This window comes from Ailuropoda melanoleuca, chromosome 2, assembly GCF_002007445.2.
Source record: "Ailuropoda melanoleuca isolate Jingjing chromosome 2, ASM200744v2, whole genome shotgun sequence".
NCBI classification, from domain to species: Eukaryota; Metazoa; Chordata; class Mammalia; order Carnivora; family Ursidae; genus Ailuropoda; species Ailuropoda melanoleuca.
This window is the reverse complement of record NC_048219.1, coordinates 157389833-157414194: the sequence shown is the minus strand read 5'-3', so window position 1 is coordinate 157414194 and position 24362 is coordinate 157389833.

Sequence of the window (24362 nt, the reverse complement as noted above, 5' to 3'; positions counted from 1 at the left end):
TCTGGCCCAGGCTTTCCTGTTCTTTCATCACCAGGATCCACAGATCCTCTTCTGTGTACCTACTTATGCTGCCTTAGACCCAGGCCAGTGGGCCCTGCCTTGGAGTTGGCACTTGAGAGAAGCCCACTTTGCCTTCCCCCTGGGGCACACCCAGACCCCCTTCTAGGTCACTCTGTGAGCATCCCAGGTACCTGGAATTCCCTGCGTGAATAGCCCTGAGCCCACTCCAAGCTGCACATACATCTTTCCCAGGCTGTCCTCTCAAAGGTGGGAACTTGCTAATGGCATGTGGAACCCTAATGTCAATGAGGTGGTCAAGGGGTGACTATTGGCAGGAGGTCTGCCCAGAGCTTAGACATGCAAGCTGGCCATGTGCATACAGGAGGTCCCTTGCTGTATCAAGTAGAGGCTGAGCGGTAAGAAAAGGGGGGAGGTCGTGGGCCTGAAGGAAATGAGGGGTCTAGATCTGTTCCCAACCTTCCATGTCTTTAGGAAATTGCATTTGTTGAGGTAGGAAGCCAAGACATATTTCACTTATGAATTTGTAAATGTGATTAATAACTTTCAAATATGTAGACCTATAGTATGTGGGTCTCCCGTCGTACCCTTGTCCTGGACCCTACAAATGTTAAGACTAAGGCTCCTGCCCAGGCCCCTCACCAGTATGTACCTCGTGATTATTTCCTTGTATCAGACCCCTCTTTACTAACTGCGGAATATTCTGTCTGCAGCTGCTCACAGTTCAGAGTTTATATATAGTCTTTACCAACTGCATTCGCTTTCCTCTAATAAACATCTGCTGCTTATCACTTAGTGTGGCTTTTTATATATTCAGGGGGTTAGAGCCTAGATTTTAGCCTCTTTCTTGGTCCTTCCCATTTCCTATTCAGTCTGGTTAGGGGGCAGTACAACTTCCAAATGGAGTATGAGTCTCAGAGTCACGGCGGCACGTTCTGGGGATGGCTACCAGATGCCCCTGTTGGCTGAGACAGTGAAACCACTTCACGCCCGTCTCTGGCCTTCAGCTCCCCCGCAGTGCTGTGGGATGGCAGAGGAGGCCCTGTCCCCTGTACTCGGGGACCCCAGAAGGAAGGAGAAGCTAAGTGGAGACTTACAGGAATTTCTGTCTATGGTAGGGCATGTTAAGGTTATATCCCAAATTTATGACCTACTAGGTAAATTATAAGCACAAAAGCAAAAAAAGTCCAGGTACATATTTGCACTAGGGAACTCTCACATGGAGCCAGAGATTGTAATTCATGGTACAGGGTTGAAAGCCTTCTCTGAGTGCTGATTCCTACAGAGCAGACAGAGTGGGGATCCACTGAACAACAAAGCACTGAAAAAGGTGGTAAGATTTGGCCCTAGCCGCATCCCTATGCCTACGCCAGACTCTCAGCGATAAAAATGATTCACTGAGAGATTAAGTTAGAGAGAAGGCAACTGGGGAGTGAGGGTTATTGTGGCATCCACAAGTGTTGCATCCCCCAGTTCCTGCATAACCCAGAAAAATGACAGTCGTTTCCAAATTTGTATGCAAATTTGTCCTCGGTGCAAGTATCTAAAAGCAAAATTGGTCCATTGAGTTAATCACTAAACAGGGCACTTCAGTGTGCTCCGATCCTGACATCTAATTAGCAATACAGCTGCATTTAAATACTGAAGACTTAGAGGATTTTGGTTTCTGAAGCAAGGGATTTTCCAGATAATCTTGCCTATATGGTCCTTGACTTGTGCAGGCAAATGCTGCCACCTGTGATCCACGGGAAATTATACTGCGGTGCTTATGTACCTGTTTTTCTCCTGTGTATATGCCTGGGGATTTTTCATTGTAATTAGCATGGGCTAGTGAAAAGCTCATTTCTCAATTTAGCCGTTGACTCTATAGAAACCAAATCTGCGAGGACTCCCCCTCCCCTCGGCAGCTAACTACTCCCCCAACCGGGCAAGGCACTGTGCGTCGCCGGGCATCGTGGCCCTTCAAGCAAGTCAGGAGGTCTGGCTCAAAAAACTTCCAAGGCTAGAGCTCAAGCCAAGATTTTGCTTTTGCTCTGATCTCTTTATTCTCTGAATAGAATCTAACAGAACAGAAACTACAACTTAAAATGATGCTAAAATATAAATGCTTCTAGGCTATTGCAGTGTAGATATGCAAAAAATAATCATTAGGATAGGACCATCAGCTTCCATTAAATAAGCCTAAAATAAAGAGCTGGGGGATAAAAAAAAATTTTAATTTAAAGAAGAAAAGGAGGAAAAAAAAGAAAAGAAAAAGGCACATTGAGACTTTGCTTGTGGTGCCCCTGCCAGAGCACTGGTAATTATGCTTGTTGGAATATTTAGCATAATTAGTCTTTAGCTGCCCATTTCAGTTTTGCTCAAGATATAAATGTCAAGTCAAAGCTATTAAAAACCATGTTCTTGAGAAACAGATACTCAGAAGGAGAATTGCCCAGGTAGCAAATGCACTGCTGGAAATCACAAATGTCACTGAATATTTGTATTGTTTTGCTGGCTAGATGCACTAATTACTATAATTCTTTCAGAGCGCATAAACTCTGGACTGGTTGACAGCCACATAAAATTAATTTTTATGTTAATTAGCCTCTCATTCAAGTGAAAGCTAACCAAAGCCACAAACTCTGCCCTGCCCATCCCCTGGAAAGGTTATACCCTCTCAGAAAATTGGCCCATATGCCTTAGGTCAGTATTTCCTATTAAGTGGCAGGGCCCCTCTTGGCCCTGAGCTACTGTAAACCAGGCATATGATTTACTGTCCATCATCTCAGATAAAAATAGATTTTTTTTTCCACAGGCAGCATGAGGATCACTGGCCAGGGTCAACAAAAAACACAGTCTGGTGTCACCAGCTGAGCAGAGGGCCCTTGTGCTGTTTTGCATTTATCACGGGCAGTTCCTTTGGGGAAGATGAGACATTCCCATGGGTGACAATGAAGCAAATTTCTTCCCCTTCCAGAGAGGAGGCTACGGTTGCCTCAGCAGCTGCCTGAGAAGCTTTTATCGGAGCCCAGAGCTGGGGATGGAGGCCAGAGCCCAATGAAGTAAAGAGCTTGGAGAAAGAATCCAGATCCCAGGCGGCGGCAGGAAGAGGCTCTTTGGGGGCCAGAAGTTCACCACGGGCAGAGCCCTGGAAGTTAGAGACTAACAGAAACGTAAAGAATCTTCCCCCTCCCCCTTTTACAGGTGAGGAGATGAGATCAAGGAGGGGATGAGACTTCCAAGATGGCACACTGGCTTGATGGCAAAGTTGATATGTTGCAGGCACAGGGCTCTTTTCATCTCGTCCCAGTTCACCAAAGGAAGGAAGGATGAAGTCGGCTCTGGCCAGGCTGACAATCAAGTAAACATGCCTATCGGTTTTTTCAGAGTGACATTTTGAAAAATACGGAAGCTTGGGAATAGGGTGCAAATGTGCACGTGAACAAATGCGGCTCTGTAAGTAGGAGAGAAGAAAACATGAGAACAGGCAGGACACATGAGAACTCTGGCACATATTCCTTTGGTTCTTTGAAAGAGGAAGTTCCACAAATCTTGTTTAACATGCAGAGAATCTGCCCAGCTTCAGGCTCACAAGTCGTGGCTGACTCCAGGAGGTGACTGAACATAAAAGACATGTGTTTTCTAGAATTGCCAAGGAGTACTGCCCAAGCTCTGTAAGTGGAGCCTGGGGTCCTTGTCTGGTCACAAACCAATTAAGTTAAGTGCTACTGAAATTGCTTTTTATCATCTAGATAAGAAGCAGTTCACAAGTGAAATGCAAGGCTTGACATATAAAAGCTTATTCATAAGCCTGGGCCTAGTGACTTCATAGTCGCACTAAGACCCATATAACACATTTGTGAGATGGAAATGAGCTGTCAAAGCATGAGAGGGCTCTGGGGTCACAGATATTAGAACTGTGTAACAGCTCCTCATTCTCCATAGAATTGTTTGGAATTGCCAATGGCAGCTCTCTAATAATTCCACCAACGACCATGTCTGCTTACATCAAAGGAACGGAATCCGATCTGAATGGCTGGGCTGCTGGAAAAGGTGCTGGGCTGCATCCCACGGCAAGGTCCAGCCTTCACTGGACTAAAACACAAAATTGCCTCCGAGCAGGAACAACCAGCTGACTGTGGCTTTTTTCTGTCTAAAAATCTCCATTTCCTTTGAGGAACTGCCCTCCACACCCCGTGCCTGTGTAGGGAATAATTCCCCTGGACATCTAAATGGGCCATCATTCATTTTTCCAACAAATATTCATTGCATGTATGGTCTTGGCACTGGGGCTTCTGCAGTGAGCAAGGCCGGCAAACTCTCTGGCTAGGTGGAGCTTGTATTCTTATTGTCTGCTGGAGGAGGCAGACAATTGGCACCCACAGTAACAAGTAAATGATATACTTTCTACAGGGATGAGTGTCAGGAAGACTATAAAGCAGGGTGGCAAATGGAAACTGCCTGTGGGACCCTAAAGAAGTGAGAGTGGAGCAGAGCCCTGACTTGTGGGAAAGAGCCAGCTGTGGGACTACCTGGGAAGGAACATGTGACCCATGACGAGGCCCAACCAAACCAGGCTGGTCCAGGACGGGCTAACGTGACAAAAGCCAGGCCAATCAGGAACTTTTTACGTGAGGCCAAAGAGAGGAACTGTGTCTTTTGGGTTATGGAGAGCCTGACAAAACTCTCCTTCTCCGACCGAGGGAAAAGTCTCACCTGCGGTCAGAGAGAACAAAGCCAAGAAAAGTGAGGCCCGGATACAGTCACACCTGAAGCCAGACCCACCCTGGGGCGGACACGGAGGGGCACCCCTCAGACCCTCCTTCGAGAAAGGACTCTCTTTTTCATTTGTGGGAAACATGTGGTTGCTGTGTAGAGACTCCAGCTACCAGCTTCCCTAGAGACCACCCAGCCTTCAGACGGAGGTCACACTTTGCTCAGGCGGCAGCTCTCGTCAATGACTGAGCCAGGCAGTGAGAGCCACGGTCAGTCACATTCTTCCTGAGCATCCCCGGGTACAAGGACCTAGTCCAGAAGTCCTCAAGCTTTCTCACTTCATGGCACCCTTAATGTCTCAGTACTTGTTTGATGGCACTCCTGGAGCTGAAAGAAATTGCCTACCGGTTCCTTTTATTAAACAGGTCCAAACAAGGTGACAGTAGTAGTTTGTGGAATGTCTGTCAAACGTTACTGTGTTTCCCAGGAAAATATAAAACCCCATGCGGTACCTTGGAGAATCATTGTGCACAGCTCAGGAACTCAGGCCTAACCACTTCTACCCGATGCAGGGCTCCTCCAACAGGCAGTCCGTGCTCCAGAGCGCTCGGAGGGCGAGCAGCTGCTTTGTCAGATCGGCATTGCAGATGGAGGGCTTCCCCTGTCCAGGCCGTCTTCCTCCCTTCTCCTTTCGCAGACATTATTACCCAGTAACACTTCTGCATTTCTAACTCCATCTCTGCATCGGCTGCTGGGAGGAGCCGACCTACAACAGATCTCTCAATTTTCAAGAGGCTGAGTTTCCTGGGACAATTTAAGGGAACTTCATGAAATCAATTCCTGAGATCACATTTAATGAACATATTCTAAAAACGATAGAACTGATAAATTTTCCAGATCAGATCTCCTTCCACTGTAACCCATTATGGCGGTCTCATTCATCTGTGTATTGCCAGCCCCCAGCACACTGCTGGTCACAGAGAAAGTAAATAATCGTTGATTGTATATGTGATGAATGAATAAGTCATGTATAAAAATCCACACAACGTATGTTAGCATTTTAATCAGTCTTGAATAAAAGACAGCTACAATATGTTCCATTGTTTTCTTCTCCTAGAATTCACCTGAATCTTCAAAAAGCTCTACCTATCAATTGTATTTTCCTCTACAAAACTGCATCATAAATTAGTAGCAAGATTTCTGGCAGAAAATAAGTATTTGGGGAGAATCTATTTCCCTATTAGGTGAGTGCATCATTGACACTGAATGCAGTTGATTTCATCAATAAGATTAATAAGTAGATTGGATTTTCTTAATGTGTAGGAAACCCAAGTGAATTTCAAAACCCAATCATTAGTGAATGAAACTGAGCTTGAAAACACAACTAGACACGAAGTTATGTCTGGGCTCTGTAGTATCCATCCCCAGGCATTTCATTGCCATATTTAATACACATTACAATAGAGACTTAAAAAGACTCAGAAAAAGAACACTTAATGAAGGCAAGTCCACCTTAGAATAGGATTTCCAAAGACAGAAGTGTTTCATTCTGTTTACTGGGGAACTAAACCTACCATCAAGTTCTTGAAACATTTCCCCAAAAGTGCTTCATCATGTAAACTAGGATTTCTCTCAACCAGACCAGAAGTGAGGAGGGGATCAGTTTGATGTGGGTTTCCATACACACCTTCTTGGCACTCCCTTTATCATGTGGAAGCAGGCTGCAGCCTCTAATGGGGAGAGTCCTCGTCATAAGTCAGCCCAGACTGCACTTCCATTAGTGCTAAATGTTCTTTTAAAGTGAAAGAAATACAGGAGACGCAGCCCTATATTTCCCCCTCTCTTCAGAGCCTTCCTGGAAGGCAGCAGGGGGGAGCTCCCTGGACCGTCATGGCCTTATTTACCGCTTCAGTCATTTTTCACGCTCTTCCAGAAGCAACCACGCTCTCCGGCTCAGGTGTATCAACAGATGCCCTGGGATTTCACACCTGCTGTGATGGAAGACATAAACACAAGTTAATTAAGTCTATTGTTCAAACAATTTGTTTCTCACTGAGGTTGACTCACTTGCAACTACTTCAGCACATTTCTTTTTCCAGAGGCAGACTACCACTTTCACTCTGGTGTGAGGACTGCCTTCTTTAGAAATGAATTTTATTTCTGAGACTTCCAGGTCACTGGCAGAGTAACACTTAAAAAAAAAAAAAAACTATTGCTAATGGATGACAAGTTTAAAAGAAAAAAAAAGAAGAAGAACGTGGTCCTGGTATTTTTTTCATAGCCATAAAATTTTTCGGAGTAACATCATGAAGGTGAAACTCGAATAAGTCGAATGTTGAAGATTTAGTATTGTGCAGCATTCTTACTCAAAGTCAAGACTGAAAACTGCTTTTGAAAGGCTTTCATAGTCTCTCTGGCAGAATGAAGCATGGAAAATGAATGGAAGGTTTAGTCCGAGGAGAAAAATGTAGGCAAGAGACATATGGAGGGGGCTTGTAAAGCATGCCGCTTTGTTTTTACACAACAGGATCAAAGGACATTTCCCACATTAATTGCTTCTATTTTCACTTTGTATCCTTATTGTGCTTCCATTCATCCTCTCTACCTGATGTTCTGGATACTCTTTGTCCTCGTTCCTCTCTTGTCACATGCCGAATCATTTCTGCTCGGGATCACCTGTCCTCTCTCTCTCATTAGATGCTGTGTGCAGGGCAGCAGACATGGCCAGCAGCCACCCTTTGTCTCCCACGGTGTAGCAGTGTTCCTGGGAAGCAGCTGTCTGGCCAGGGACCACATGTCCCAGCGCCCCCTGCAATAAGTTGAAACCAAAGGACCCAGTTCTTCCCAATGGACCATATGAAGAAGGGTATCCTTTGCTTCCAGACGCAGAGCATTGCACCTTCCCTGCTCTCATCTTCTGCCTCAGCTTGCTGGATGCTGAAACCTGAACCCCCCAATGATTCCTCCCTTTGTCCTCCCTCCTCCCACCATTGGTCTTTCTGTAAGCAAGAAAAAATTATTTTGTGTTACGCCATCGTGACCATGCAGATTATGATTAAAATAGCTAGTGGCACCTTAACTAATGCATGAGAATGATCAAAATAATCAGAGCCGACCACTGTAATTATTCCTGCCACATATAGGTATTGAGCCACTGCTCTATACCAGGCTCTGCACCAAATCTGGGGGCTGGAAGGTGAAGATCACTATCTGGGTTCTGGATTATATCTTAATCCAACCCTCACAGAGCTTACACAGGAGCCTTTTAATTTTTAAATTGTCTTGTCTTCCTAGGAGCATATGTTCTATTGAGCTTCACTTGAAATCTCTGAATTAGGATAGCCATTTATTCTTGTTCTACACATACAGAAACTCTAAACCAGACATGACATGGCACTGGGATAAGCCAAATCCAGACCTCCCTGACAGAGCGACCCGCACAGCGTGGTCTGTGGAGTCACCAAGCAAAGTAGAAGTGGCTTGTCCATGAATCCTACCAAGTTGAGAACAGGGCAAACTCCCCAGCCACCTCTCAGACCTCAGCTGCTTACTCGGTGATACGCTGTGGGTTTGATGCAAAAAAATAAAAGTCAGTGTGTAAATAATTTTTTAAGACACAAGACTCCGGGGCTTTCTCCTTTAACATCCCTTCCTATAACTTGAGGAAATAATTCATCTTAGGAATCATCTGCATCTAGCCACTTGTTTTTGCAGTTCAAAAATAGCCTATAGGGGCACCTGGGTGGCTCAGTCTGTTGGGTGTCTGCCTTTGGCTCAGGTCATGGTCCCAGGGTCCTGGGATCAGGCCCCGAGTTGGGGTCCCTGCTCGTCGGGGAGCCTGCTTCTCCCTCTCCCCACGCTTGTGCTCTTTCTCTCAGGTAAATAAATAAAATCTTTAAAAAATAGCCTACTAAAAGAAAGGAACCATAACTAACTCAGACAAAGGTGAATTCAGGTTTGTGATACCTGAAACTTAAATATTTTGGAGACTCCTTTTAAATAAAAAAAAAATAAAATTACAAAAACGAATTTGGTAAAGGGCCTCAATAGGGCTCTGGCAAATGAAAGACTGTCAGACCTAAGCTTCATTAGTTTAATGGCAAATCTACACATAAGCCAACTTTTTTTTAATCAGGTGAATAATTGAAAGGAGGATTGAGAATTTTCTAGATATAATCCCACTTTGATCCTTAGTTCAGTTAATTATTAATTGGTTGTCTCTAACCAGATGGAGCAACAATCCATCAAAACTGTATTTTTGAGCTCCTATTTTCTGAACCATGTATCATGTTGTGTACTTCTGTTTTGAATATCTATTTATACCTACTTATGTAAGAGAAGACAACATGATTTTTTCAGTGAAAACAGAAATACGGATACTGGAACACAAAATAATAATGATGGAAATCTTGTCATAAATTTAGGAAACCGATTTTAGTCTTAGTTGAAGAAAAATGCTACTCTTCTCAGTGATTCCCAGATCTATGGAAAAAGCACCCATACCACTGTGTATTCGAATCAGTCAAGCACGGTAATTAGAAAATATGCTAATTTGGTCCCTGATCTTTACCCAGCCTCCTCAAAAAGATTTTATTTTAAAAATGTCCCTTTTCTCATCTTCTGAGAATGAGTGACCTTATGTTTTGTTGACTTGGGAAAACTCACTTGCCAAATGAAAATTGTCTACAGTGAACTGTCAGCTTCCAGCTCTTTAGACTGTAACCCAGGGAGCAATTAACAGAAACACATGGCTCGTCTTCACCACCAGGGGGCTTGGGAAGCCCAGACCTGCAAGCCTTCACCAGCTAATTATATCGCCATGAGTTATCCTCTGGAGTCAATTTGTAACCCAGTTAGAGAACAGGCACATTTCCATAAGTGCCAGTGTAAATGTTGTCCTGTTAAATCCCTAACTAACAGCCACAAACTTGAGTTGACATTAACAAAAAATTTCCTCCTAAGATCCTAAAATGTAAAGGGCTACTAAGATATTTATTTTCTGGGTCATCACTTTCAGTTTTGTTCAGGCAAAGCTATATATTTCAATAAATTACATACTCTTACCATGACCAGAAGTTCAAAACAATATGTTCTATACGATTGACATATTGGTAATCATCATTATCACCCCACCACAAATAATCTGGGACACATTTTCTCTCAAACAGCCAACACATGGTGAACATGAATAGCAATCTACAGAAGTCACCTTAAAAGACAGGCTACCTTTCCAGTCAATCTACCAGAAAAACAGGTCCCAGGCGCTGAATAACTTGGCTTTGGTATAAAAAAATATTTGCAGCCTACTCAATATCTGAAGAAAGACCATGTACACTGAAAAGAATGGTCTTCTTAAAGTTTCAAAAAGAAAGAATTCCATTAGTTAAACCACATTTTTTCACACCATAAACAAAAGTTCACTTAAAATGTAAAAATTCACCTAAATGTATGAGCTACAATGAATAAAATTCTTTGAAGAAAAAACATAAGTATAAAGTGTCATGACTTTGGGATAGGCAGTGGTTTCTTAGATATGACACCAAAAGCACAGGCGACAAAAGAAAAACTTGAAAAATTGAATGTCATCAAAATTTAAAACTTTTATGCTTCAAAGGATGCCACCAAGACAGTGAAAACGTAATGCACAAAGTGGGAAAAATACTTGCAAATCATAAATCTGATAAGGGACCTGTATTCAGAATACATAAAAAATACGCTTGCAACGCAACAGTAAAAAACCAATTGACCCAACTGAAAAATGGACAAAGGGTTTAACAGACATTTCCCGAAAGAAGATACATAAATGTCCCAAAAGCACATGAAAAGATGCGTAATGTCATTAATCATTAGGGAAATGTAAATTAAAGCCACAATGGGATACTACTATTTCACACCCACTAGGATGACTAAAATGAAAAAAAGAATAGCAAGTGTTGGAGAGGATATGGAGAAACTGGGATCCTCAAACACTGCTGATGGGATTATAAAAAAGGTGCATCTTGGAGAACACTTTGGTAGTTCCTCAGAAAGTAAAACATGGTTACTATATTAGCCAGCAATCCCGCTCCTAGATAGATACTCCGGAGAAATGAAAATACATGTCCTCATCAAAACTCGTACAAGAAATGTTCAAAGCAGCATTATCCACAATGGTTGAAAAAGCAGAAAGGATACAGATGTCTGTCAACTGAGGAATGTATGAACAAAACACAGGGTATCCAACAATGGAATATTATACAGCAATAAAAAAGGAATCGAGGACTAATTTATGCTACAAAGTGGGTAAACCTTGAACACCTTATGCTAAGTAAAAGAAGCCAGACCCCCCCCAAAAAAAACCCACAAACAACAACAACAACACACACAAAAAAACAAAAATACCCACATATTGCATTATTCCATTTGGGCATTATGAAATGTCGAAAATAAGAAATCCGTAGTAACAGAAAGTAGATAACTAGTTGCCAGAGGCTGAGTGAATGCTGGTGGGGGAGGGGCTTCTTCTGGGGATGGTGAAAGGTCTTAACAGTAAATGTAGTGATGGCTGCACAGCTTTGTGAAGATACTAAAAACTGTGGAATTTTACACTTTAAAACAATGAATTTTATGGTATGTAAATGACATTTCAATAAAGCTGCTATTTTTAAAAAACCAAAAACAAGAACTCCCTTCTGTCCACGGAAGGTGGTGTTCCAGTCATGACACCATGTTAGTGTGGTGCCACCAGCCAACAGCACCTTCCAGAACATTCTCTCTGCTCTGATTCTGAATATAATTTGGCTTCCCATTTAGGGTTTTCTCAGAGAAAATAAACTTGTTATCAGTGGAAGTGAGCATTTTACCCCCCTTTCATTCTTACGTTTGACAAATATTTTGAGCCTCCCTTGTGCCGTGCGCTGAAATATGCACATGACACAGAACAGCAAACAAGACAGAAGTGTCTCCCCTCCCCTCACAGCTCTCAGCTCCCAAGGTCTGGGGTTGGGGGGGGGGTGTGAAATCAAAGAGAAAGCAAATAAATAAACAATATTCTGCTTCATTACTTATTGTCTCACAATAAATTCTGTCCCTAACCAAACTTCTGCCTGACCTCACATAAGAACAATTCTTATATCTAATCTTTATATCTCACAATAATTATCTAATACACACACACACACAGATATAAAGTCCATTAAGATAATACTTAAAAGCACTTAGATATGCCAGGTTCATATAAATGCTAAGTGATTGTGGTTATTATTATTATCATTATGATTTCCTCCTGAAGAAATGTTGGTGTTCATGGTGGTGTTCCCGATGAATATTATTTGAAGCCTCGGGTATGCCTGGACTCTCTGAGGGAGTGAAGCCTCCTGTTGTCTGTCATCAAGGAAAGCGAAGAAGGTGTTGTCAGGACACCGGCTGTGTCTAAGGCAGGGGTTGAGGTGTTTGTGCAAAGGAGATCACCACTTTCTCCCCTGACTTAATTCTTTAAGGTCTGAATTTCAAGAACTTTAACTTGTCTTTCCCTAATTTAGTTAATCTGCATCTTTGGGAGAACTTTTAAAGATACTGGACCCAAATCTGGGGAGATCCTAATGCAATAGGCCTGGGGTAGGCGTGCTCAGTTACTCCTGCGTGGTAGGGAAAGACAGTTTAACGAAGACAGGCCCAGATAGAGCCACTGCACATTCCTACAGGGGACTCCAAGCTGAGACTCGCACATGATATCTGCCAAGCCACGTTATCCAAATCACACTACTCTGCACAGCGTTGCCAGAGGACAGACACCACATGCCCTCCACTCAGAAGGAAGGACTGCGAAGTTGCCATCGTGGCAGAGAAGAAGCCAGTGACTTTCTAGCAGAGGAGGAAAATTCAGATCTTGACAGTCCTGCTCCATCCCAAAGAGAGCTCTCATGCCCTGCCATTCAAGGGGCCCAGGGGAGGGGGAGGGAGTTACTGGACTGGGGCTTCACACTCATGAAGTAGACGATGGGTCCGCAGTTACACAGATGCACTGACAAAACTGACTATTTAAACCACAGTTTTTGTAACCCTAAAGGCGCATTAATTTTTCTCTTAACACACCAGGAACATTTCTTAATGTCATTATTGTCATAGCTAAGTTTCGTTCTTTTTTCTTAGAACATTATTATTCTTGTTCTTATTGTGGCATGGCTGTGTGATTTAGAGCAATTGCTCAGCCATTCTGAGCTTCATTTTCTTCATCAACAGAAATGGGAGCAATGATATTTGACCTCAGGAGGTTGTTATGAGGTTTAAATGAGGCACTTAGTACATTGAACTGGCATGTGATCAAGCCTCTAATAAGTGTTAGCTAGTAGTAGTGGTGGTGGTGGCAGTAATTTTTGAAATAGTAGTAATATCAGTAATTAAGCCACATTATCCAGGTTCCAAATCGGTCAAGCTGATGGCCAGATCCCAAATTATAGTGACCTCACCATGTCATGCTAATCAGTTGGCCAGCTTTTCCTTAAACATCTTTGAAGAATCTTTAGCTAAAGACTTCAACACCTTCTTTATAAAAATGAAGACATAATATTAGTTCTTCACAAAGAAAATTTCCAGGTAATCTTTTTCTAGGCATAATATGTTGATAGATTAGATATATAATGGATGGATGGATGGATGGTTGGATAAATGACAGACAGGTGATAGATATCAACTAGAATACTAAAAATACCTATCATTAAATTTATCATTCAAAGTATTAATCATTTGGAAGCTTTGGATTTTATCATGCCAACTTTTACTCATTCATTTCTCCAACCAATATTTATTGAATGCTGATTACATACCAGACATTTTGCTAGATATAGGGGATTCAATAGTGAGCAAAACTAAGCATGTTCCCTATCCTCATAAACCTTCAGATATGGAACATCCTGGATATAGCAGCAGGCCGGTAACACATCTAAGCGGGTGATCTGTAAGGCGCATTTCTTTCTCAGTGTATACATCCTTCATATTCCTTCAAGAAAAGGTGTCACACAACTGCTTGTCCTAATTGTCCAGGGTATAAATCCCTCTAAGAGGAAACATTCCATATTTTGGAGATCACATGGAGATGGAGTTTTGCTGGGTGTTGTACAGCAGCAAATTTATGAAAGGATGTTCTGGGTCACACTTTTAGTGTCAATAGTCATTTATGAGCTCACCCTCACTCCCGAAGAGGCAATGCTCCCATTAAATTAATTCAGAGGAATACATTTACCTACAAAAAAACATCAGTCCCAAAAGTCAATTTTCCCTGATGGCACCATACTAATTACTCAGAATGACTTCCCCTTGGTGAGGATATTGTAAAAAAAATGATAAATTTCCTCAGGCTGACATTTATCATTTCCAATTCCTGGTCATGGACCTCACTGAATTTCCTCAATCAACTCTACCAAACAAGTAGAATTAGATTCACAATGTTTGAAAAAGCATCATGATTACAGTCATCACTTAGAAGAAAATGAGGAAAAGACAGATCAAAAATAAATTAAAAAACAAACAAAAAAAAAACCTTCAATCCCCAAATCCAGTCTCCAGCTAATCCAAAAAATAATTCAACCGAAACAAAGAGAGAGCACTTAAAAAGTTTTAACTCTGATTTCAGTTCAAATCAAGGGAGAGATGATTGGGAGGAAAAAATGTTCCATTAAAGCAATTGGGGTACATTTGTTAAGATTACATAATTCCTAAATAAGCCCAAAGCCCGGTTGAGGTCCGATGGCTCCTCATGCCTTTGCTGGATCATCACTAACTTCTCCTTTGTCAAAATCTCTGGTGAGAACTCTTGAGTCTTAAGGACCAAATCTAGGGGACATGAAGGCACTATTTAGTACTGAGTGATTTTACCTTAAAAGAAATCTCCATGTGCACTCTTGAGAAGATAGTCTGTATCCTGTCAACACGAATATGTGTTCTATAAGCCATTAGTCTGTGTTATTTGAAAGCACTTAATTTTCATCCTGCCATTTGAACCTTTTATTCATTTAGCCACAATCTCAGTGAGGCCGATAATTATTAGACCAAACATAAAGATAAATGTACTTTCTCAACTCAAGAACGCTACATCTGAAACTAGTGATGTACTATAGGTTGGCTAATTGAATTTAAATTAAAAAAAAAAAGAAAGACTGGAAAAGGGAAAAAAAAGAGGTAACTAACTTTTTTTTCAACTGAGCAAATTTTATTTTTGTTCCTCTAAATTTTTATTTAAATTTCAATTAGTTAACATACACTATAATAGTAGTCTCAGGTGTAGAATTTAGTGATTCATCATTTACATGCAACACCCAGGGCTCATCTAGACAAGTGCCCTCCTTAATGCCCATCACCCATTTAACCCATTCTGTCCTCTCCCCCACAACCACCCACCTCGCCTCCTGTAACCCTGATTGTTCTCTATAGTTAAGAGTCTGTTTCTTGGTTTGCCTTTCTTTTTCCCCCATGTTCATTTGTTTTGTTTCTTAAGTTCTACATATAAGTGAAATCATATGGTATTTGTCTTTCTCTGACTGACTTATTTCCCTTAGCATAATACCTTCTAGGTCCATCCATATCCTCACAAATGCCAAGACTTCATTCTTTTTTATGGCTGAGTAATAGTCCATTGTGTACACACACACACACACATATACACCACATCTTTTTTATCCATTCATCAGTCAATGGACATTTGGGCTCGTTCCATAATTTGGGTATTACTGATAATGCTGCTGTAAACATCAGGGTGCATATATCCCTTCAAATCAGTATTTTTGTATCCTTTTGGTAAATACCGAGTAGTGCAATTGCTGGATCGTAGAGTAGTTCTATTTAAGGAACCTCCATACCGTTTTCCACAGTGGCTGTACCTGTTTGTATTCCCACCAACAGTGCAAGAGGGTTTCCCTTTCTCTGCATCCTTGCCAACATCTGTTGTTTCCTGTGTTGTTAATTTTAGCCATTCTGACAGGTGAGGTGATAGCTCATTGTAGTTTTGACTTGCATTTCCCTGATGATAAGCGATATTGAGCATCTTTTCATGTGTCTGTCAGCCATCCGTATGTCTTCCATCCATCTTTTAACCAGATTATTTGTTTTTTGGGTGTTGAGTTTGATAAATTCTTTATATATTTTAGATACTAACCCTTTATCAGATATGTCATTTGCAAATATCTTCTCCTATCCCATAGATTGCCTTTTAGTTTTTTTGATTGTTTCCTTTGTTGTACGGAAGCTTTTTATTTTGATGAAGTCCCAATAGTTTATTTTTGTTTTTGTTTCCTTTGCCCCAGGAGACATATCTAGTAAGAAGTTGCTATGACCTACATCATAGAGGTTACTGCCTGTGCTCTCCTCTAAGATTTTTATGGTTTCCTGTCTCACATTTAGGTCTTTAATACATTTTTAATTTATTTTTGTGTATGGGATAAGAAAGTGGTCCAGTTTCATTCTTTTGCGTGTTTGAAGCAACTTTTTACATTTAATTTTGGGTTTTCATTTTAACATGTAATGTAAAGATTTAAACACCAGAGGACAGTGTGTGAATGAAAACAAAGTCCAATTACTATTCATCTAATTCAATTCATTTACTTAGCACATCAAAGAAAAATCTTAATTTTAAGTTCTTCTCCCCAAAGACATTTTATGTCATTTCATGCTTCAGAAATTAAAAGTAGAGGTTGATAGAAATGTGAATCACGAGACCAACTAATCAAGTTAATTTGAATCATAATGGAAATTAGAAAGATTAATTTCATAAGCAATCATTAATAATAGAAGCTCTCATGTACGAATAATCAAAGCTTTAAGTATTATATGGTAATTAATTCATTACTATGGGTTGCATATTTTAAAATAGCTCAAATCTTCTTAGCTTTGGTGTACTTATTAATAGCAATCCTGAAGGAAGAAAAGCTAAAAGGTTTCTTTAGAAAAGTTTGTTCTATGTGTCTTTAAATGGGCAAGAGAGAAAAGTGAATGGAATGATATAATAAACAGGCTTGCTCCTTGGTAATTGGCCTTCAACCATGGACAAAGTCAATTGTCAGCCCTTCACGCAAGAGGAGAAAGTTGTGCTCTTGATGAAGAGGTGGCTTAAGGTGGAGCATTAATTATATTGTTTATTGTCCAATAGTCAAACTAGTATTTTGTATATGTTTCATTTCACTTAAAAAATACATTTGATTTGGGGCTTGATTTAGAAAGTGATCTGGTATACACTCCCCGTTGACCACACCATATGTTACAAAATCAGCTTGATGGTTATATTTTCTCATTCACAATGCCCCTGCAATTTTCCCATATTCAAATACACAAACACCCATATTCAAATACACAAAACACGGCTATTATGGGTTATTCAAGTAAAAATCAAGGCACAAATGTCCTTGAAGTGTATTCTTAAACATTACTTATCTTTAGGAATATTTTAGTATTGTCATAAAAGAGTTGTGAAAAGTATTATATAGTTCCTTAGTGATCATGTGGGCTCTTGGAATATAATGTATTCCTATCATATGTTAAAATATTTTATATATAAAAACTTCCTTATGGATAAATAGACCTGACCTTGTCTTGTACATTTTCTCCCTCCATTTTGATGAGTTTTCTGGGTGATCTGGATTTGCCCTGGTCTCAATGACACTTGACTACAACATGTGACTTCTGTCATGCTAACTGTAGCCATTCCTTCAGCCAACGAGTATTCATCAAGTACCCACCACATTCTAGTGACCCTTTCTGGTTCTGGAGATATCAGGGCAAATAAGACTGGGTGCAGGAAAGAGTTGTAGGCAGATGCTTGCAAAGGCTCTGTGTTTCTGAGAGTCTAGGAGGAGCCCATTCTGACAGACCCACTGAAGTAAATGAAAGAGAAAGTGACAGAACCTGTCAGGTACCATAGGGTCTTGGAAGGCCAGGTAAGTGGCTTGGAATTCTTTCTAACTGCAGTGAGAAACCACTGGAGGGAAATGATTAGAACGAATTTATCTTTTTCAAGTTATCATGTTTTCAAGGAGGCAAGCTGGGAGGCCATTGCAAAGATAGGATTGATTGGACTAGGATGGTAACAGGGGGAGGGAGGGAAGCAGATAGATTTAGGACATATTTGAACGTTAGAAGTGACAGGGCCTTCTGGTGGACAGGCCATGGTGTGTGAGGGAGAGAGCAGAGTCAAGGATGGCTCCTGGGTGTTCAGCCGAGAAACCCGGTGATGGAGAATCTTGGGTGAGAAGCAGGTTTGTTGAGCAGGAAGCGCTCTTGTTTCGGCCATGATAAATTTGAGGTGATTAATAGTCAAGTAGAAAAATTGACTTGGTAGTTGAATACAGGAATCCGAAGCTCAAAGAAGGGGTTGGGGCTAGATAGCTAGATATATACTTGTGAAACTTGAAAACTAATGCGAGGAGAGAGAAATTAAGCAGAGTATAAACAAGAGGTGTTCTGGAAAGACAGTGCAACAGGAGAACCACATTTAAATGAAAGATTCAAGACAGCTTCTTTGAGAACCGAAGGCTCTGAAGACCGTAATTTCTTTCACAGTGTCATATTTAAGGGTTAAAGATCTTAGATTACAGACAGGAACTTTACCTATAAAATGATAATTGCTTAGGGAAAGAGATCCATAATTGCATGCACTTTCTAATCGGTAGTAGCACCGAGACCACTTTTTTGCCAATTACAAAGATTATCCCTCATAAATATTATATGGAGCATATGTTGCCACAATGGGTTATGACCAAGGAACTAAGCCCTTGTTGTTGATTCTTTTATTTTTCTCTTATTTATAACTCTTTGTAGAAGAAAGAGGGGGAAAAGAATATCAATGAATAAGGAATGACATATATCAGAGTAGCCCATATCATATGCCTTACCTCTCCCTTCTATACCTCTCAAAATCCCAGGTTTTCTTTCCCACTCTGAATACCCATTATTATCATAAATTAAAGCCAATACGTCAAGCCTCATTTTTCCAATTTCTCTTCCTCTCTTTGGGAAACTTAAGCAAAGCTCTTACCACAGTGCATGTCACATTGGTAGCAGGTAACAGGACTCTCATGTGGCAGAAATTACAGAAGAACAACTTGCTAAACTTCAACTGCCACATAATTTATTATCAGGATTTTTTTTATCCTTTTCCTCCAGAGTAAGAAGTTGTCCTCTAGGGGAAAAAAAAAGGAGTATTTCAAGTAATAGTTCATAATTCCCTTTAAGCTCCAATCTTGTTGAAGCTCAGACTGCCATTTTCAAACTAAAAATGTTCCTCCTCACCTAGAAATTAATGAATGAACACACACCCAAAAATACATAAACATGCGTACATACCACTAAATAATATATATGTATTTTTAGGTTTTAGCTTATGCTATCCCTAGAAGCTGTCACAAAGAAACTAGTTGAACTAGCAATGCTGGGTTTGTGGTTGTTCTTACAGTTATTCTTACAGTATGTTATTCTTACAGAGTTGATTGAAGCAACTAGTTTGTCACCTCAAATTCTAGCAAAGCTACTTAGATGCTTTCTACCTGCTACTCAAATACTTTTTTCATTCATCTCAATTTGTTTTTTCGTTCATAAACATTAGTTTCTAAGCCATAAAATTTGACTACAACTTCTTCTTTTCTGTGTCCTTGGATGAAACCCTAGCTCTGGACCTGCTCACTTCCCGCCCAGCCTCTCATAGCACCCTTCTGCTTGATCTCCAGCCTCCAGACCCTTCCTGATGCAATCCTTCCTGCCCCGCTCCATCAGATCACACTTGCTCAATTACCACTTTGATTATGTCATTCCCCTGCTCAAACATGTTGATGGTTCACTATGCGTCCATGAAGTCCAAATTCCTAACGTGATGCCAACTGACACGTCTCTCTCACACCCTGACCCTGCAGTCCAGCTAAGCCCAGTGACCCTGGGGCTGTGCCTTATTTGAGACAGACTCTCCCTTTACAGTTTTGTTAAAGTATTGAGCTTCCTTTAAAGCACAACTGAGGGGCCCCTGGGTGGCTCAGGTGGTTAAGGGCCTGCCTTCGGCTCAAGTCATGATCCCGGGGTCCTGGGATCGAGCCCCATGTCAGGCTCCCTGCTCAGCAGGGAGTCTGCTTCTCCCTTCCCTCTGCTATTCCCCCTGCTTGTGCTTTCTCACTCTCTCTGTCAAATAAATAAATAAAATCTTTAAAAAATAAAAAATAAATAAAAAATTAAAAAAAAACACAACTGAAATATCGTCTTCAAGATTTTCTTCCCAGACACTGAATCTTTAAAACTGCTCTTATAGTCTTTGCAGCTATGACTAGATGGCCCACAAGATGCCACTTACTACATGTCACGTACCCTTGTGTTGTAGATGTTACATTTGCAAAGGTTTTGGTTTCTGAGTGTTTGGGTTTTGTGGGGTTTTTTGAGGAGGGTTTCAGTTTTGTGTTTTTTGAGACCTGTAGAATGTAAGGCCTTTAAAGGCAGCTTTTCTTTCTTTCTTTGTTTATCACTTAGTACCTAAGCATACAATTAATGAATATTTGTTGACCTGAATTATTAAGATTGTCTGAAACTTTAGTAGTGACGTTAATTTTATCCTGATCCAAAGACTGTTTTTAGATTATTTATATAGAAAGGCTGATCTCACTTAATTTCTCTTTCAACACTTCTCTTATTAATTAAAAGATTTTCTAACTGCTACGCCCTTATCCATCATGCTATTTTGTCTTCCCTGTTGTGTGGTTAATGTTGTGCATTTTCATATTTCCTTACTATTTCCACACATTCCATGAGAACAAGCATGCCTGGGAGGTTTTTAGATGGATCCCCAGCCCCACTTCCCAGTAAACCAAGAGTCAGACAATAGGAACATTGAGACCTGCTCTCCATTCTATAGGCATTCCATTTCTACCCACTGCATGACTCATCTTGAGCCATGAGAGAAATTTATCTATTTCCTTAAGGGTCTCTAGCCAATAATGTTATCCATGACATCTTTTTAAAGCCTTAAATGTGATCCAAGACACTAACTAGCATCCAGTCATTTTAGTTTCGTGACACCAAGTTAGTATACCCATGGCAGCCACATTGTAATATTTACATGAGAGATTTCTCTTATCTGAGTGTCTTTAAGAGCTCCCCACAAGGACTGCTAGTGTCACATTTGCCCGAAGTGAAACCACAACTAACCTGCGATTCTTTTAATAATCTGTGTTCCTTCCTTCTTCCCTCTCTCTCATCAGTGAGTCCCTTACTGCCCCCACTCTAATTTCCATTTAACTACAAATTACAGCAACGCCCAGCAGGAAACACAGCTCGCCTATATTCTTTATTTTTCTACGAGGTTTGCTGGGTGTATGTGGCAACAAAGGATAGTGAACTGGGTACCAATTTCAAATTTGAGAGTTTTGAGAACAAGAGATATAAAAACAGTATTCACCAAAGGGGAAAAACATATTTCAATGTCTCCAGCCTTGAAAAATAAGTACCATTGCTCCGGGGATTGTTGGGTAGCTCAACTCAAGGGGACAGAACCGGAGGGAACTTGAGAGACTTCTAATCAACTGAGTCCAATTCTTAAATTTTCCAATTTTTTTTTTTTTGACTATGTCATTAACTTCTGAGAGCCCAGCTCTTACCTAGCTGACACCATTGCTGTTGACGCAGCTGCTCCGCTCTCCTTGCGGAGGATGAGGGAGGCGGCTCGCACCTGCCCCCAGGCGATCATCCCCTCCACCCACACACCGTCAGAAAGCACTCCCGTATTTCTCTGCTCAGTTACACGTGCAGGAACCTCTACGGCTCTTCAGTCTTCTCGGCAGATATTATCGCTAGTAACCTCAATAGCACTATTATGATGAACTAGGAACAAGGCATAGGGGCTCAGCCAGGATTGCACAAGAGGGTTTTGGCAACAGACCCTGTCTTGAAGCCAACAGTGATTATTACTATTAATAATAGCTATCATTTATTAAATTCCCACCAGGTGCCAGCTGCTTTCCATATGAAATAATGGCGAGCGCTTAACATTTCTTGAGGTGTTTATGTGCTAGGTACTGTTATAGATTCTTTATATGTACCTCCTTATTTAATCCCCCTCCAACCACTCTGTGAGGTAGATACTGCGTTTTTAGCACCAGTGGATATGTAAAGAACCTGAGGTGCAGACACATTAAATAACCAGCCAATGACATGCAAGGGGTCAGTGCTGGAGCTGCGACCTGATTTCTGGAAGCGTGACATCTGCGAGCTCTAACTGCTACGCCCTGCTATTTTGTCTTCCCTGTTCAGCCACTTTTAATTCTTTTATATCCGGTTTGCAAATGAGGAAACTGAGGTCCAAAACTGTTAATATAGGTAACAGCTGAGGCCCTCCTCAGGTCCTCCGGACTCCAAAGCCTTGGCCCTTGGGTTCAGAAATCTATTAACCCAGAAACCTCAGTGGGTGTCTGCCCTTGGATAAAAGTGTCAATTCACTGACGTTTTCTCAAAGAACTGCCACCTTCCCTCTTCTCCGTTCTCTACCCCCTTTTCACCTCAGAGCTCTCGCTATGGCCCATCTCCTCCTCTACACCCACCCCCAGACCCATCGTCATAAAACTACTCTCTCCTTTGTCTCTTGGGAGGGGCTGTAGAGGGGAACTAATAATTTATGTATTTCTAATTTTTCATGGTCAAATATAGCACTTTAGAGTGCTGAGTCTGTCGAAAACGCAAGTCACAGGCCCCAAACATAGTAGTTCTGAGGAGGTAGAACTGGGTGGGGCTCAGGGATCCACATTTTCAGTAGGGTCCCATGAGTCAGATGCTAGCTCAATATGGCGCTTCTGTCTGGCAATGTGTTTGCATTGTAGAGAGGGATTTTCCAGTGGGAATTTCAGGCCAGGGTGAGTGAGATATTTTAGAGCAGAAAGGCCTTTGTTTTTTCCTTCTGCTCTCATATAGGTCAGTCTTGAGTATAGATTTTATTTATGTAAATTTTAAAGCAAGGGTCTTTCAAATACTCTTCTATTGTATTAAATTCCAAGAATTAATGTTCTTTTTTTAAAAAAGATTTTTTAATTTATTTGTCAGAGAGAGAGGGAAAGAGCGCACCCAAGCAGGGGGAGTGCAGGGGGAGTGGCAGGCAGAGGGAGAAGCAGACTCCCCGCTGAGCAGGGAGCCCAGTGTGGGACTCAATCCCAGGACCCTGAGATCATGACCTGAACCAAAGGCAGATGCTTAACAGACTGAGCCACCCAGGTGTCCCAAGAATTGATGTTCAAAAAAGAACAAAAATAAAACTTCAGGGATATTACCACTTTACTTAGTAAATAACACTTTTAATAAATAATAATAAACTTATTAAATAACAATTTTTCCTTTTTGAGTATTAAATATATGCATACATCACTTGTGTGAAATAAACGGTGTCATCATTCATCCTTCCCTCTAGTCAGGCTTCTTTCCCCAGTGCTCCGAAGGGTATATATTGAGGAAGAACGTAGTTTTTAAAGACAGGCTTTCTTTACCAATATCCTAAAAGTTATGTGTTGAAAGAATTGAGCATTTTCCTCTGATTTCCGTGAGCCTTCTCCCAATAATATTCAACATGAAAAAGCTAAAAATACTGATGATCCAAAAAATACTTAGCAGAAAAAATAAAGGATTAATTCTTAATGCTAATAGAAGGTTGAACATTAAGCATTTTGGACTATTAGACAACATACAAAAGATGAAGAGACCCACGCCAAGGAGACTTAACAGTTGCCGAGGACAAACTTCGTATCATCAATAAATTAAGCTCGAGTAAATAAGAATGAATATATGCTCTGCCTCTTCTATTGTGAGTGCAGAGCTTTCTCACATAGGATTCTTATTAGTAATAATTCTCTATGCTACCAAGGTGACCTCATAGCTTAAAATGCTCAGTTATTTTTTTCAGCCAACTTTGGATGTGTTCTGAAGGTATTATCTGAACTTTTTTCCAGATACTCCTCTGGTTGACATTTGCATAGTCATTTGCATAATGTTATTCCTGATAAAGCTCTGGTTCTCTGAAGAAGAAAATTAGCAATTATTATTTTGCCGTGGAATGAATGATAGCACAGGATGTTAGCTACCAACCTCGCTTAAAAACTTTTGAAATAGGGCATAAAAAGAATATGAAGACACTCAGTCTTAAAAAAAATTACCATCCCATCACACATGGCACAGACTTCTCTCTCAGTGATTAATAGTGTCCACTGGAGGTCTGCGGGGAGCGGGCGAGGGGAGGCGTTGTCAGTTGCTAGAAAGGCAGGGAGAGCAGGCAAATTATTCTGAGCAAACCATTTAATGAGGGCTTTGTTAGCATGGAGGGCTGCCATGCTGTATGACAGCTGGCACTTAAGAGTCACATTATGAAGGCAGCGTAATTCTGTCCATCTGCAGCTCAGCAAAAGGGGCAGTAATGGCCCACTGGAGCCCAGAGCAACACTTGGTTTTAATTACAATTTTCCCTTACTGAAAAACTGTGTGTGTGTGTGTGTGTGTGTGTGTGTGTGTGTTCCACACCCACATATGCACATACGTTTTTGTTTAGAAACAAGGGAGGATTTTTTATAATCTCAACACATCTTTTAAATTACTCCCTCTCTTCTCACGGCCGTCAGAAAAGACCTCTTCTCCTGCTCCCTGAGAAAGAAGTGCCCAGCTGTGCTCTCTCCCCG